Source organism: Zea mays, chromosome 4, assembly GCF_902167145.1.
Source record: "Zea mays cultivar B73 chromosome 4, Zm-B73-REFERENCE-NAM-5.0, whole genome shotgun sequence".
NCBI lineage: Eukaryota > Viridiplantae > Streptophyta > Magnoliopsida > Poales > Poaceae > Zea > Zea mays.
Genome location: NC_050099.1, coordinates 215522684 through 215538568, shown reverse-complemented (window position 1 = coordinate 215538568; position 15885 = coordinate 215522684).

The following is a 15885-nucleotide window of genomic DNA, read 5'->3' as shown; positions in this document are numbered from 1 at the left end:
ACATGTTCATTGCATTTCGATAGACTGTAATCTTGCTGACGGAGAGTACATCCTCGTGCCGGAGCAAGGAGCTGCTCAGGAGGTAGCCCCGGACCCAGCACCCGAGCCTGCACCAGAGGACCTACCAGCCACTGCTTTGGAAGGCAAGCCCCGGTTTTATGCATAACCTGTTATTTATGCTATTTTACTTCACTAAATGATTGTAGGATTGATTGTGCACTTAGGTGTAGGAATTGTTTGGAACCCTAGTTGCATGATCTCAGGAATCCTATTGAGATGAATACTAGTATGCTAGGTCGAGTAGCTGCTTTATTAAGTAGGATCTCGGTAGAAGATGAGTGATTTTTCTAGCACTCGCGCGAGGTCAGGACATTGATTGTACCCACTTTCATATCGTACTGATGTTGGTTGTGGGCAACAATCCATGGGGATTGGTTGTCTACGGGATAAAAATTTGAATAAGGATTAAGGTGTGGTACCGTGAGTCAAGCGTTTGAACGTACTAAACACATACCGAGAAATATGGTAAATCGTTAAGCCTAGTACCTGAGTGAACCTGCCCGCAGATTGCCCTCCTCACGCGACCTGAGACGAGGTCTCCCATTCCGGTTATGGTGGGTACAAGTGCGGTCACTGCACGACGGCCAGTCGGGGTCAGTGAGGCATTATACGCCAAGGCGGTGAGCCCATTTCTGTTGCCAGGGAATCGATGGGGACGGTTGATATGTGTGGGGACGGAGTGCCCCTGCATGTCGTGTGTTTAGGTTTACCTTGCAAGGATAAAAACTCGATTCGAATCGTCTGCTTCTCGCAGCTAATGAGACTGCTTGATCCATGCTGCTACATTGAGTAACAAGTGGAAATATGATGAGTTGATATAAGATGTGATTGCTAATAATGTTTGTTACCATGTATGAATAGATAGTTCACTTTTAGCCTTAAGAGAGTCACACTTAATTTTGACCAAATTAAAATCTTGATTTAGAAACTCAGCTAGTGCTTTTGGCAACCAAACCCCACAGCCAAACATCTGCATGTCTAGAGGTAGAGGAGTAGACTCCTCACACCGGGTAAGTCTAGCTGAGTATTAGTATACTCAGCCTTGCTTGTGGCATAATTTTTACAGGTTCTCTGGAGGAAATGGTTGCTGGAATAACTTGGCCGTCCACCTTGCCACCGGGTTGGACTGTCGAGTGAGACCCTGCCTCGGCTGAGGAGGAGCATGAGGAGTGATGGGACAGGCTTCCCCATCTCTCCATTTTTTTTACCGTTAGTTCATTTCCGCTGCACTTCGAACAATGATGGTTACTTTTGCAAAAACTCCGATGATGATGATGGTGATGTAATAATTTAATACTCTGGCATGTATGGTTTTATGCTTTATTGTATTTGCTCTGTGACTCACCTTTGAGTGAGATTGTGGTACTTGATCCTGTCAGTGGCCGTGTCGGACTAGATTCGAGGGATTGACGGGTTATTCCCATTTAAGTGTGGTCTAGCCTCTAAGGCGGGGCTTAGGCACTTAAGTTGGAATAATTCGGGCAGTTCCGCCACAGCTGGTATCGGAGCTCGTACCACCACAGAGGAATCAATAAAATGTAAATACCATCAATTTTCCAAGTAAAATTTGATAGAAACAATGTTGGATAGATAGTAGGACGAGTAGGATAGACCTAGGACGTGAAGCCTTAGGGTAATAGAAGGGTAGCTAGGTGGCTAAGTAACTAGGCCCTACAGGCCACTTTTACAGGATGGGAGTTCATCCCTCTTCCTTTTATCTTGTTGTGAGGTCGTTCAGGACGAGCATGCATGCATTTATAAGTAAGCAAATGGATAACTGAGTAAAGGACTTAAAACAAGATAACAACCAACTAGGCCCCTAGTGCCTTTTTACTTAACTAGAGAAGGGCTGAGTTTTATTTTTCCTTGTTCTTTTTATAATTCTTTTTCTTTTACTTACGCTTAACCGTACACAGATGACTTCCCACGGATCCTCCGATGACGGAAATGCACTGACCCACACTGACGGACTTGCACGAGAGGGCTTTCCCCGCATTCTGTGGGAGGTACTTCAGGGGGCCGGATACACGACACCCCCTCAGTACGCGGTACAACAGTTCGAGAAGCACCGGGTGCCTCGCTGTAGAGTGAGGATGACCTTGGAACCTCATCCCTTGCAGCCAGGCTGGCGCTCTTTGGACTCCGAGTCTTTCGGATACCGAGCAGAGGACACGATCGAGGCGATCGCTCTGCATGGATTGACTACTTTCTGCGGATTCCATCCTTTGGAGCTGGCTACCCACCCCATTGGCTTGTTCCCCGCTGAGAGGGAGGACGACCCAATGTGGAAGGATCGGGTGGAGCATGCCAAGGATATCTGGGCCATCTACCCAGGACAGACTGCGCACTTGACAGTACGATGCATGAATGCTTTGTACCGTCTGCAGGTGATGCGCGGTGAGGCGATGTCCCATCTGATGGCACTGCTGGAGGCAACAAAGATTACGTTGGATAACAGAGAGGAGCTCGTGGTTGATTTGTCCCAAGAAATGGTGGAGAAGGACTTGCAGGTGGAGCAGCTATCCACGGATATTCAGGAGTTGGAGGAGCTGGTGGGCACCAGGGTGAACACCATCGAGGTTCTAGAGGATCAGCTCATTAACACTCAGCAGCAGCTTGCTGAGGCTAACGAGCACCTGGACATGCATCACCAGGAGATCCAGGACCAAGAGGCAAACGAGGACGTCGACATTGAGGGAGGAGATGAGCCTGCCTCCAGTGTGGACACTGCTGGCTCGGGAAGACCACCTTCCCCCGAGTCGAGTGTTGCTTCGTTCGCTCACTAGGTGTTCAGGATAGGCTTAGAAGTTGGATAGTCGGACTCCTCGCAGCTAGCTTAGCTTTTGCACCCTTGGGGTACTAGGCTAGATAGAGTTGAGTCATTTTGGAGCAATTTGATGTAATCGTACTAAACTCTCTTGGGAGCTTGTTTGATGGATGCTGTTATCAGTTTAAATTTGGAAGGAAGAATTTATGCCTCTTTAAAATCCTTTTGTTGAAGTCGGAGTCTATCATGTTGTTTTAACTTTTTCTCCGTGAAAAAATCTTGAACTTGGAACTGTGGTGTTAAGTATGTATGTGGTTTTTCAGATGGCCGGGAGGCAGCGTCGTGGCCAGAACGAGCGCGTTCCTCCACCGCCGCCACCACCTCCCACTCTGCAGGAGCTTATGGCTCAGCAGAATGAGATCCTGAGGCAGCTGGCTCAACGTCAGCCACCACCTCAGCATTATGGTGGTGGAGACCATCAGCGTCACCCCGCGGCGGCTACATACCAGGAATTCCTTAGCACCCAGCCTCCATTGTTCACAAGGGCGGAGGACCCACTTGATGCAGATGTCTGGTTGCGAGTGGTGGAATCCAAATTCCCACTGCTCCATGGAGCTTGCTCAGAGGTCACCAAAGTCAGGTTCGCCACGCAGCAGCTTCGCGGACCCGCAAGGACTTGGTGGGATCATTTTCTTGCTATGCAGCCAGAGGACCGAGAGGTGGAGTGGAGGGAGTTCAAAGCAGCTTTCAGAGGACACCATATACCCGCCGGGATCATGGACAGGAAGCTCAATGAGTTTTTGGCACTTACTCAGGGCAACAGGACAGTGTTGCAGTATGCCCAGGCCTTTAATGACTTGTGCCAGTATGCGGGATATCATGCAGATACAGATGAGAAGAAGAGGGATAGGTTCAGGAGGGGGCTCAGCACTAAGCTCCGGGATCGTCTCAACACCGTCAGGGCCAACAGCTACAATGAGTTGGTCAACATGGCTATCTCCCAAGAGGACTGCATTACAGCTAGACAGGCAGAGAAGAAGAGGAAGACCCCTGTGGCAGGACCCTCAACTCAGCCACAGCGCTTCAGGATTGTGTCCGACACCCAGGGCAGGGGATCGCAGCAGCAGCAAGGGCGATGGGTGATCCGACCGCAGCAGCAGCAGGCACCCAACCGCACCCAATTTCCAGCTCAGAGGAGCAATCAGCAGCAGCAGCAGTACCGCCAGGCAAATGACAACAGGTGCTTCACATGTGGCAACACCGGGCATTATGCCAAGAATTGCACCAGGAACCAGCAGAAGCAGGGGCAGAATGTCAATCAGAACCAAGGCAAGAGGCAGAAGGTGCAAGTGAGGCAAGGCAGGCTGAACTTCACCACCATGGCTGATATTCCAGAGGGAGCACCCGTCATGACTGGTATCTTTACAGTTTTAAATTATCCCGCTATTGTTCTTTTTGATTCTGGTGCATCGCATAGTTTTATCAGTGCCAAGTTTAGTGCCAAATGCCAGTTGCCCTTTCACCATACCGATGGGGGCATTACAATTTCAACGCCAGGAGGCAGAGTTGCCACTTATCAAATCAACAGGCAAGTGCCTATAAAATTTGGTAGTCTGGTGATTAGAACCACCCTTCTCATCTTAGGATTGGATAGCGTGGATATTATTTTAGGAGCTGACTGGTTGACCAGGCATCAGGCAGTATTGGACATTGCAGCCAGAGCCATTGAAATCCATTCCCCTGCTTATGGCGAGACTGTTTTGCATTTACCCGACCAGGGTTGTACCCGATCTTGTGCCTTTGTTATGATAGAATCCCCGGTGGAAAAGATCCCAGTGGTCTGTGACTACCCAGATGTTTTCCCAGATGAATTGCCAGGGATGCCACCTGACCGAGATATTGAGTTCGCCATCGAATTGCAACCCGGGACTGCTCCTATCTCCAAGAGACCCTATAGGATGCCTTCCGCGGAATTGGCAGAATTGAAGAAGCAATTGCAAGAATTGTTGGACAAGGGGTTTATTCGTCCAAGCACTTCACCATGGGGATGTCCAGCATTATTTGTGAAGAAAAAGGATGAGAGTTTGAGGATGTGTGTTGACTACCGCCCTCTCAATGCGGTGACTATTAAGAACAAATACCCGCTGCCCCGCATTGATGTTCTGTTCGATCAATTGGTAGGAGCAAAGGTATTCTCCAAGATAGACCTTCGCTCAAGATACCATCAGATCAAGATCTGTGCCAGCGATATTCCCAAGACGGCTTTCTCAACCCGATATGGACTGTATGAGTTTCTGGTGATGTCTTTTGGGCTGACCAATGCCCCGGCTTATTTCATGTACTTGATGAACTCAGTATTTATGCCAGAATTAGACAAGTTCGTGGTCGTTTTCATTGATGATATACTGGTTTATTCCAAGAATGAAGCCGAGCACACCAAACACTTGCATACTGTACTTCAGAGACTGCGTGATCATCAGTTGTATGCTAAGTTGAGTAAGTGTGAGTTCTGGCTGAAGGAGATTAAATTATTGGGTCACACAATTTCTCAGGATGGGATATCAGTTGATCCTGAGAAGGTACAAGAGGTAATGGACTGGAAACCCCCGACTACAGTGAAGCAAATTCGGAGTTTTCTGGGATTGGCAGGGTATTATCGACGATTTATTCCGGATTTCTCCAGAATTGTCAAACCAATGACTGAACTGTTGAAGAAGGGAGTCAAATTTGAGTGGAGCCAAAAGTGTGAGGATGCCTTTCATACCTTGAGGCAGCATCTGACAACAGCCCCAGTGCTGGCCCAACCTGACAACACCAAGCCATTTGAAGTTTATTGTGATGCTTCTGGTACCAGATTGGGATGTGTCTTGATGCAAGAGAACAGAGTGATTGCTTATGCTTCCCGAGCACTCAGGCCCCATGAGCAGAACTACCCTACCCATGATCTAGAATTGGCAGCTGTGGTTCATGCTCTCAAGATATGGAGACATTACTTGATGGGAGCTCACTGTAACATCTACACCGATCATAAGAGTCTCAAATACATCTTCACTCAAGCAGATCTAAACATGAGGCAAAGGAGATGGTTGGAGTTAATCAAGGACTATGATTTGGAGGTGCATTACCACCCAGGGAAGGCCAATGTTGTGGCAGATGCCTTGAGCAGAAAGGCCCAGTGCAATTGTATGAGCATGGATGTGGGAGTTACCACCCTGTGTGACGAGTTGTGCAAGCTGAACCTGGAAGTTGTTTCTTCGGGTGACCTAAGCTATATCTCGGTGGAGCCCACATTGCAAGAGCAGATAATCAGGGCACAGGTTGAGGATAAGGGTGTTCAGGTTATCAAAGATATGATCAAGCAAAAGGCAGAAAAATACAAGTGTTTCCGACAGGACAGCAAGGGAATTCTATGGTTTGGAGATCGATTGGTTGTTCCCAAGGACCCTGAGCTCAGAAAGAAGATATTGGATGAAGCTCACCTTTCCAAATTCTCCATGCACCCTGGTAGCAACAAGATGTACCATGATCTCAGATCTCTATATTGGTGGACTAGAATGAAAAGGGAAATTGCCAAGTACATATCCGAATGTGACACCTGCCAGAGAATTAAAGCTAGTCACTTGAAGGCAGCAGGCCCTTTGCAACCCCTTCCCATACCATCTTGGAAATGGGAGGACATTTGCATGGACTTCATAGTGGGATTACCCAATACCTCCAGGCACCATGATTCAATTTGGGTTATCGTGGACAGGTTGACCAAGACTGCTCATTTCTTGCCAGTGCATACCACCCACAGGACAGAGAAGTACGCTGAAATTTATGTTGATCAGATAGTAAGGTTGCATGGTATTCCCAAGACCATTATATCTGACAGAGGAGCACAATTTGTGGCACGATTTTGGGAGCAATTGCAAGAGTCACTTGGGACCCATGTCATCCGAAGCTCAGCGTATCACCCTCAAACAGATGGCCAGACAGAAAGGGTGAATCAGATTTTGGAAGACATGTTGCGAGCATGTGCACTACATTATGGAAAGGATTGGGACAAGTGTCTGTCTTTGGCAGAGTTTTCTTACAATAACAGCTATCAGTCCAGTCTGAAGATGGCACCTTTTGAGGCATTATATGGGAGAAGATGTAGGACCCCACTAAATTGGTCTCAAGCAGGAGAAAGGGAAATTTTTGGGCCAGACTTGGTACTCGAGGCAGAGGCAAAGGTCGGGGTTATTACCAAGAACTTAGAAGCTGCTCAGGCCAGGCAAAGGAGCTATCATCATAAGAGGCGGAAGCCTCTACAGATTGAGGTGGGAGATCATGTCTATCTTAAGGTATCACCCACCAAGGGTGTCCAGAGATTCGGGATCAAGGGCAAGTTAGCTCCTCGCTACATTGGGCCATACGAGGTCAAGGAAGCTTGTGGACCCGTAGCCTATCAAGTGGAATTGCCACCTCACATGTCGTCAGTTCACAATGTATTCCATGTATCTCAGCTGCGGAAATGCGTTCGCCTACCCACTGAAGTACTACCGGAACCAGACATTGAGATAGAACCAGACTTGTCCTACCAAGAGTACCCCGTCAAGGTATTAGATCAAAAGGAAAGATCAACTCGGGCAAGGTCAATCAGAATGTATAAAGTTCAGTGGAGTCACCATTCAGCAGAAGAAGCTACATGGGAGACTGAGGATTTTCTACGCTCTCGCTTCCCCGACTTTCTACCCAAAGGAGTCGGTATGTAACCCCAAAACCCCACCCCCACCTGCCCTTTGAATTCAATTATAGGAAAAACTTAGATAACAAGGATAGTCTAAGTTGTGGATTTAACTTAAGAAGGGCTTCCTTCTGAAGTTGCAAAGAGGATGACATTCGAAGAGCAGTTAATAAGAGAAACTTAAGTATAAAGAGAAAACAACACCAGCACACCTTCAAGCATCCCTCCAAGGGACTCTACCTGAAATCTCGGGACGAGATCCCTTTAAGGCTTAGTTTGGGTACTCTAGGAATGAGACGGATTGAAGTGTATTGAGATGTATTGGGAGAGTTTTTGATCTATTAGGGATTTAAACACTCTTCAATCCCTCCAAACCACTTCAATCCAATAGTACCCAAACTAGGCCTAAGGGGGGAGGGCTGTAACACCCCAGGTGTTACTCAGGGTGTCCACCCCAGGGTTACCCCCTTTTAACCCATTATCACATGAAGATTTGTATGGGAAAAGTACCTCAAACTTTGAATTCAAGGTCCTAATCAAGTGCAAACTATCTTGGATATCATGCCCTAGCTTGTCATGCACATCTAAGTGGGGATTTCCCAAAACCCTAAAGCAAACCCCCCCCATGGGCAATAGGAACCCTAATTGATGCTATGATCAAAAGGTCATGTAAACCTTATGATCATGGTTTGGGCCAAATATAAAAGTTATAATATACTTCATAACCCACACTTAATAGTAAGGAAGTACCCCCAAAAAGTTTTCAGAAAAGTCCTAAAAAGTTCACCTAAGTTTCAGCACAAGGAAGAATTCAGTTTTTGCCTAAGTACAAAAACTAACCCTTGCACAAAGATTCCACATGTTCACCTTAATCCAATTTTCAAAACCCTTCGACCCAATTGACAAAGTGGCGCCAAATTAACCCTAGAACACCCTGGAAAGAGGTGACACCTACCCTAGGGCGCTAGACACGACTTGACACCACTTTTGTCTCGGTTCGGACCTAGCTGACACAGCAAACTTCTCCCCTCTCTATCTCCCTACCCCGACCATATCTCGACTTGGAACTCACAGCAAAAAGGTAGGATTTGGAGCATAGAAGCGACCGTACACAGTGACTTTGCCAAGATACGCACGCTATGGCGCTCTAATCCGCCGTTGAACCATGGCAGAAGCAAGCTTCCACGTGTTCGACGCGAGCTGACATCCGGGGGCACGCCCGTGCGCGAACCCCGCGCGCCCGCGGCAGCCCGTGACCACGCCCGCGCCATGGCTATAAAGCCCGCCCCAGTGCTCGGCTTCCTTCCCCGTTGCCTCCTCCGTACCTCGCCTGACTTACCCGACCCAGCCATTAGCTCCGGCGACCTCCCCGCGACCCGCCAGTGCCGCCCGAGAGCAACCACCGTGACCAGCCCCTTTCCCGTCCTCCTCCGTTTGACCCAAGCCCTCAGATAGCTTCCTGGTGAGGCCGTGAGACTTGCTCAAGCTTGACCCGTGGACCCGCGTCACCGGAATAGCTCAATCGTGCTCACCGGAGTTCAAGAACCCGCCGGCGCACATGGACCGGGTAAGCCTCTGCACCGATTTCCAATTCGTTGCGTACATGGCCTCTACATCACCCCGTGGAGCTCCTCGTGCACCTTAATTGAACTATACCGCCGTGGTTTGGCTGGAGCAGGAGCCGCCGACGACCCCCGCCGCCTGTGCTCGTGGCCAGGGTAGCTCCGACCACCTCCGACGCCGACCCGCACACCGACGTGACCGTCGCGACCTCCCGGACGTCACTGACCACCCCGCCGGAGCTCTACTGCCGCCGGTAAGCCCCACCGTCGTAATCTATGCCGCGGGTACTGTTTAAGTCAGTCAGGGAGCGCAGGTTAGATTTCGGTTAGGTCCAGGGGGTTTTGTGCAATGTCAGTGACCCATGCCAATAGTGGACCGAGGACTGTTTTGTGAGAAAAAAGAGAGATAAACCCCAGGGGCCTCAGCGTAAACCTGTTTTCTTTTCCATTTTCGAATTTATTTTCTTTTGTTAGGACAGATAACTAATTAAATGCATAACTTGAAGAATAATCATCCAAAAATGTTCAAACCAATTTTGCTAGATTCTGGAAATTAGGAACTATCAGATAAAAATAATAAAACCCATGGTTCTTGTATTTCTTTCTGAAGTTTTAAATTAAATAAGAAAACTACTCAAAACTCAATATTAGGATGAAAAATAGGAATATTGTTTGACCAGGGTTAGAAAAATTTTGAGAAGTTTGTATCTACCCACTAAACCAAATAAAAATGTTAAACCTCTCTGTCCACTCCATTAAGTTAGTTTTTACCCCTTATTTCCTAATATGCTTAAGGATAAGAAAAATAGAAAATGTACTTTAAACAAAGAACCAGAGAGTATCTCTATTTTTTTAGGATACTTATTTAATGTAGTTCACTGGAAAAATATATCATGCCCTGTTTTAGTATAAAATAAGTAGGATCCCTTTTGTTTTAATAAAACAAGTGAAACTTAGAAAAACTCTACAAAAATAACCCCAAGGTAAAAACACCCCCACCCTTGGGATAACTAATGTTTTATTGAGGAGAACTTAGGAAAAATATGAAATCTGCTGTTTGACATTTTTCAAATAATAATGTAGTAGAAAGTGCCTTTTTGACCTTAAACTTAAGAAAATCATAACTAAATAACCACCCCTTAGTTTTCTGTGATTTTTAGCACAGAGACCTATCATTACTATGGGATGCCAGCAAAAATAACCTTTAAGACAGAACCTACACCTAACTAAGAGATGTAGTGTAAAGTGGCCCATTTTGCATAACTCTTGTCATTTTTGTTTAAAGCCTAGCTTTTGTACTTTAAGCCTCAAATTCTTAAAACAAGCTAGAATAGCAAGTGACAACCCACTGTAATTTTTACAGATTTTTTGGAAATTATTAAAACACTGTCGTAGTTCAAACCTACACTAGAAACCCTAAATGGAAATTAAAAAAAAGGAAAATGAATAATGGAAATTAATGTCGTCCTAAAACCTTTATAAAATTGTCCACTGAAATCTATAAAGACAATACCAATCCACTATGTTATCCTAAAAGAAAACCTAAGCTTAAAAGGTAATAAGTCTATGTATATATATACCACTAGAAGACCCACATAACCAGGAAACCCTAAGTTAATTCTTGACTTAGTTTCTTTAGCTTAATGTTCTTAAATCCTGCATAATCATGACATACATGTTCATTGCATTTCGATAGACTGTAATCTTGCTGACGGAGAGTACATCCTCGTGCCGGAGCAAGGAGCTGCTCAGGAGGTAGCCCCGGACCCAACACCCGAGCCTGCACCAGAGGACCTGACAGCCACTGCTTTGGAAGGCAAGCCCTGGTTTTATGCATAACCTGTTATTTATGCTATTTTACTTCACTAAATGATTGTAGGATTGATTGTGCACTTAGGTGTAGGAATTGTTTGGAACCCTAGTTGCATGATCTCAGGAATCCTATTGAGATGAATACTAGTATGCTAGGTCGAGTAGCTGCTTTATTAAGTAGGATCTCGGTAGAAGACGAGTGATTTTTCTAGCACTCGCGCGAGGTCAGGACATTGATTGTACCCACTTTCATATCGTACTGATGTTGGTTGTGGGCAACAATCCATGGGGATTGGTTGTCTACGGGATAAAAAATTGAATAAGGATTAAGGTGTGGTACCGTGAGTCAAGCGTTTGAACGTACTAAACACATACCGAGAAATATGGTAAATCGGTAAGCCTAGTACCTGAGTGAACCTGCCCGCAGATTGCCCTCCTCACGCGACCTGAGACGAGGTCTCCCATTCCGGTTATGGTGGGTACAAGTGCGGTCACTGCACGACGGCCAGTCGAGGTCAGTGAGGCATTGTACGCCAAGGCGGTGAGCCCCTTTCTGTTGCCAGGGAATCGATGGGGACGGTTGATATGTGTGGGGACGGAGTGCCCCTGCATATCGTGTGTTTAGGTTTACCTTGCAAGGATAAAAACTCGATTCGAATCGTCTGCTTCTCGCAGCTAATGAGACTGCTTGATCCATGCTGCTACATTGAGTAACAAGTGGAAATATGATGAGTTGATATAAGATGTGATTGCTAATAATGTTTGTTACCATGTATGAATAGATAGTTCACTTTTAGCCTTAAGAGAGTCACACTTAATTTTGACCAAATTAAAATCTTGATTTAAAAACTCAGCTAGTGCTTTTGGCAACCAAACCCCACAGCCAAACAGCTGCATGTCTAGAGGTAGAGGAGTAGACTCCTCACACCGGGTAAGTCTAGCTGAGTATTAGTAAACTCAGCCTTGCTTGTGGCATAATTTTTACAGGTTCTCTGGAGGAAATGGTTGCTGGAATAACTTGGCCGTCCACCTTGCCACCGGGTTGGACTGTCGAGTGGGACCCTGCCTCGGCTGAGGAGGAGCATGAGGAGTGATGGGACATGCTTCCCCATCTCTCCATTTTTTTTTACCGTTAGTTCATTTCCGCTGCACTTCGAACAATGATGGTTACTTTTGCAAAAACTCCGATGATGATGATGGTGATGTAATAATTTAATACTCTGGCATGTATGGTTTTATGCTTTATTGTATTTGCTCTGTGACTCACCTTCGAGTGAGATTGTGGTACTTGATCCTGTCAGTGGCCGTGTCGGACTAGATCCGAGGGGTTGACGGGTTATTCCCATTTAAGTGTGGTCTAGCCTCTAAGGCGGGGCTTAGGCACTTAAGTTGGAATAATTTGGGCAGTTCCGCCACATTTGGCACAAACATTGATGTGATCAATGAGGTCAAGTCTTTTCTATCAAAGAGTTTTGATATGAAAGATCTGGGGGAAGCTGATGTGATTCTAAACATCAAGCTGATTAAGGCATATGGTGGGATTACTCTCTCGTAATCTCACTATGTTGAAAAGGTTTTGAAGCGATTAGGCTTCTCTGATTGCAAACCTTCTCCAACACCTTATGATCCCAGTGTGACACTGCAAAAGAACAAGAGAATTGGTTTAGACCAATTGAGATACTCTTAGATCGTTAGTTCACTCATGTATCTTGCTGGTGCAACAAGGCCCGATATCTCGTTTGGTATCAGCAAATTGAGTAGGTTCATATCAAACCCCGAGACTGATCATTGGCATGCACTTGAGCGGGTTATGCGCTACTTGCAAGGTACAATGAGTTATGGAATTCACTATTCTGGTCTGCATGCAGTACTTGAAGGATATAGTGATTCGAACTGGATATCTGATGCAGACGAGCTTTATGCCACCAGTGGTTATGTCTTTACTATTGGTGGAGGGCGGTATCATGGAGGTCATGCAAGCAGACCATCTTGATGAGGTCAACCATGGAAGCTGAGCTAGCTACACTTGACACAGCAACCGTTGAGGTAGAATGGTTGCGTGAACTCTTGATGGACTTGCCGGTGGTTGAGAAACCAACACCAGCTATCCTTATGAACTGTGACAATCAGACAGTGATTGCTAAAGTGACAGGTTCTAAGGATAATGGGAAGTCATCAAGACATGTCAAAAGACGATTGAAGTCTGTCAGAAAGTTGAGAAACTCTGGAGTTATAAGTGTGACTAATATTTCAACAGATAAAAATCTGGCAGATCCTTTTACCAAGGGACTACCACGTAATGTGATAGAAATCGCATCGAGAGAGATGGGTATGAGACCCGTATAAGTTTCCATGGTGGAAACCCAATCTATGTGATCGAAGATCCCGTGAATTAGGTCCTGGGAAGAACAAGCCATTGGTTAACTGAGGAGAGTAACCTTTGACCCTCTCTAAGTAAAGATGCAATACTCTCAAATGTTGTAAGGCAGGTTGGCTTTGTGCCTTAATGTGTTTTGTTGGCTTGTATTAGCAAAGATGTTGTCCTGCAGAACATTCTTGAAAAAGAAACACACCTATATGAGTTAGACTGTCTAACACCGCAGTCTATGAGATCTGGGTGATCTCTAGTAAACTCATGAAGAGACCTTGGAGTACGACGTATATGCTCCACCCGATAAGGGGACTACTGGTAGCCAAGTACTGGTCATGGCTTTAAGTGAAACCCATTCACACAAAACTTGCAATTCAAGGCATACTCCATTGTCCAAGTTGTGGGTTGGTGTAGCTTGGAGTTCCAGGCAGAAGTTCAACTTAATAGTCTCTGATGAAACACTAGTATACTAAATAGTAGTGAACAATGGCGAAAGCTGCATTTGGGCATTTGAGATCTGGTGGGGGATTGTTAGGATTTATGGGCTAGGCCCTATTGAGAAATTCAATTAAATCCCAGGAAAATCTCAGAAGCCCATATATGTGTATGGCTAGAGAATGGTGGAACCAATAGTTCCATATTGCTAGTCCAAGTGGAGTGGAACAGGCCACACTCACTCACCAAGTCATGGATGAGAGGAGAGAGTGTGGAGAGCCACATGCGTGCGCGCTCGCTCGCCTCGCCTCGCCTCGCCTGGCCTGGGCAGGGCGAGGCGAAGGGCGCGGGCGCACAACATGCGCGTGAATGGTCCGCCGAAATCCGGTCCCTCGCCTTGTGGGGGCGTGACTTCCTTTTGCCGTTTTAATTTTTTGGTTGCTTGGCTGTTAAGTTCAGAATCCTAACCGATTGCTATAAAATCTAAATTGAACGCGAGATTTTCGCGTGTAGATTGGATTGATGATAGCTATTTGTTCGTGGACTCGACCCTATAAAAGGCGTCTGGCAGCCAGCATCCAAATCATCCCAGTTTTCGCTTTCGCCTGTGTTCACAGCTGTGCCGCCTTCAGTTCTCTTCATCCTGACCGCCGACGAGCATCTGCGATCGGGAGAGCAGGTCTCTGGAACCCTTCGCCTTCGAGATCCTGCACCGGGAGAGGGCGAATAAGGTTTTTGGGAAGCGTCCTCACGCGACTGCTCATGATCTTCTGACGTCGTCGACCTCGCTGATTCCGCTGATCATCAACCCCGCTGCTTCGACGTCGTCGACCCTGCTGATTCCGGCCCGCACTATCTATCAGTATGTCTGATCAGTACGCATCATCTTATTTGACTTTTCACTTCAGTTCTTCTGATTTGGTCATGATTTATATTCAGAATTTAATCTGGAAATTGTCTAATTATTCAACAGGTGCAAAGCAGCATAGCACACGCTGCACTGAAAGGGAAATAGGCTCACACCTTTTCCTAAATGATTTTGGTGGTTGAATTGCCCAACACAAATAATTGGACTAACTAGTTTGCTCTAGATCATAAGTTCTACAGGTGCCAAAGGTTCACAATAAACCAATACAAAGTTCAAAGAAAGGGTTCAAAAAGAAAGGAGCAAAGCAACCGAAGGCTGCCTTAGTCTGGCGCACCGGACTGTCCGGTGCACCACTGGACTGTCAGGTGCACCACCGGACAGTGTCTGGTGCACCAGGGTGGTTTATCTCCAACTCGCTAGCTTCGGGAATTTGGGGAGCCTCTCCGCTATAATTCACCGGACTGTCCGGTGTAGCACTGGACTGTCCGGTGTGCCAAGCGGAGTAACGGCAAACAGTGCCAACGGTCGTCTGCAAAAGGTGAATAGTGATCAACAGTGCGTGCCTGCGCGCGTAGAAGTTAGAGCAGGCGCAGAATGCGCACCGGACAGTGAATAGTGACTGTCCGGTGCACCACCGGACTGTCTGGTGGCCCACATGTCAGAAGCTCCAACGGTCGAACCCTAACGGTTGGGTTACGTGGCTGGCGCACCAGACAGTGTCCGGTGGCGCACCGGACTGTCCGGTGCGCCATACGACAGAAGCCCTCACCAATGGCCATATTGGTGGTTGGGGCTATAAATACCCCCAACCACCACACTTCAATGCATCCAAGTTTTCAGCCATCAAACCTCATACAGGAGCTCTAGACTTCAGTCCAAGACACAAACAAAGAGATCAAATCCTCTCCCAAGTCCGGAATCACTCCAAACAAATTAGTGACTAGAGAGAGAGAGAGACTTTTGTGTTCTTTTGAGCTCTTGCGCTTGGATCGCTTTTCTTCTTCCTCTATTCTTGTTTCCAACTCACTTTTAATCAAAACAAGAGACACCAAGTTGTGGTGGTCCTTGTAGTGGACTGAGTGTCCCATTTGATTGAAGAGAAAGGCTCACTCGGTCTAAGTGACCGTTTGAGAGAGGGAAAGGGTTGAAAGAGACCAGGTCTTTGTGACCACCTCAACGAGGAGTAGGTTTGCAAGAATCGAACCTCGGTAAAACAAATCACCATGTTCATCCGCTATATTTTTTTGTTGATTTGTTTTCCCTCTCTTTCGCACTCGAATTTAATTCTAACGCTAACCT